Here is a 1,635-nt window from a genome sequence, read left to right as displayed (position 1 = left end):
AGGAGTCAGTTCACACTCCACCTCATGGTTCAGATGTTGATCTGTGCTCTCTTGATCATGCTGACATAGGAATTGTGCATTTCTCCAACTTTCCTTCAGGTTTCTCTTGAGCTGTAGTTCACGGGTAGTTTCCTCTAAAGGCACAGCTGAGCCCAAGGTTCAGCAGCCTGACCTCAGCAGACTCCGTGGTGATGTCCAAGTCTTGGGAATTGTAGTCAGTCAGTAGCAAGAGGTGAATTCAGCCAACCCTTTCAATTCTGGGGGTTGACCTTACAGGACAAATCTCCACAGAGCTGTTTTTGCGTCTCCGGTGCTGGCACACAGACACGTAATGAAGTATATGCCCTTCCCTGTGGGACACTCCTCCATGAGTTCATTCCTGGCTTAGTTGGAGGAGCTGGATTTTACATTATTAGGTATTGAGTTGCAACATGAAATTACCAAAATGTAAAACATGGGAAAACATACTGTAAATCACTTATTGGCAGGTCTCTCACCTCTTTACAAGTGCACAACTGGATACATATGAGTCTTTTGGAATTTCCAAATTAGAGCCCAGAAGACCTTCCTAAAGAAAGGTATTTTCTGCTGGCACCAAAACAATTTTATCTGAGCTAAACAACAGAGGTAATGTTTTAGCATTCACACGGCCGTTTGCAGGCTACAAATCCAAACTTAATTTCACCTCCTTCTTGCACTGTAGCTCTATTATTATTGCTTTTTTTAATGAATGTTATTATTCTTGTAACTCTCCTGCTTTGGCTTTTCAAAAGAAATATAGAGAGACCCGAGGGACTGACAGTGAGAATGCAGAACCTTTCACATTCAGGTGAAAACACTGATATCTTGAATGGCCTTATCAGGAAGGGAATTTACCTAAATAGAGCAAATGTGTTCTTACTACTGTGACCTCCAGCTCTTTTGTTCCCACTGCTTGTGACCCTCAATTTGTGGTGACAAAGGATGCTCTGATATGAGCAAGGGGTGATTTCGTGGTTAAGGAACTAAACTGAGAATCAGACCTCTGGGATTTATTCCAGGCTCTGCTACAGTCTGCCTGTATGCAAGTCACTTAATCCTTCTCTGCCTCAGTTTCCCTTCTGAAGGAATAAATAAAAATATTTTCTTTTTTTCAGTTCCTTGTCATTCTTGTCTCCAGGACGAGAAAGATCCCTTTTGCTAGAAGTGTCCAAGGCCAAGTTGGATGGGGCTTGGAGCAATCTGGTCTAATGTCCGTGACAATGGCAGGGAGGTGGAACAAGGTGAACTTTCAGGTCCATTTCAACCCAAACCGTTCTGTGATTCTATGAAAGATTTCTCAGCTGAGCATAGACTCTATTACACAGTTATGTTTGAGTGTCCAAGGGACTGGGTCATGCCTTTGGTTAGCTCAGGCTTTTAGATGGGCAGGGAAGAGGCATATTTCTTGTTTCAGTATTTGTCCAAGGGGAGCCCCCGGTGGTCCAGGGGAAAATACACTGCACTGTCACTGCAGAGACCCGGGTTCGATTCCCGGTCGGGGCCCCTCCCCGGGCAGATGGAGCTCGTTAGCCCGTAAGGCAATCCATCTACGTCCTGAGGACCTCGCTGCCACCGTCCAAGCGTGCTTGGCCCCGGCAGATGAACCTCAGGATT

General features: G+C 45.3%; 1 long non-coding RNA gene across 2 annotated transcripts in view; it reads right to left on the bottom strand.

Annotated features, from left to right (window-relative positions):
- The window catches only part of LOC114067070, a 28,386-nt gene that overhangs the window by 18,641 nt on the left and 8,110 nt on the right, over nt 1-1,635 (bottom strand). The gene's annotated exons all lie outside the window — the stretch shown is intronic.

The sequence above is a fragment of the Empidonax traillii genome, unplaced genomic scaffold, assembly GCF_003031625.1.
Source record: "Empidonax traillii isolate 1590-97213 ecotype Southwest subspecies unplaced genomic scaffold, ASM303162v1 scaffold856:size409766, whole genome shotgun sequence".
In the NCBI taxonomy this organism is placed as follows: Eukaryota; Metazoa; Chordata; class Aves; order Passeriformes; family Tyrannidae; genus Empidonax; species Empidonax traillii.
Note: the sequence above shows the minus strand (reverse complement) of the source record. Positions and strands in the feature narration are given on the sequence as shown.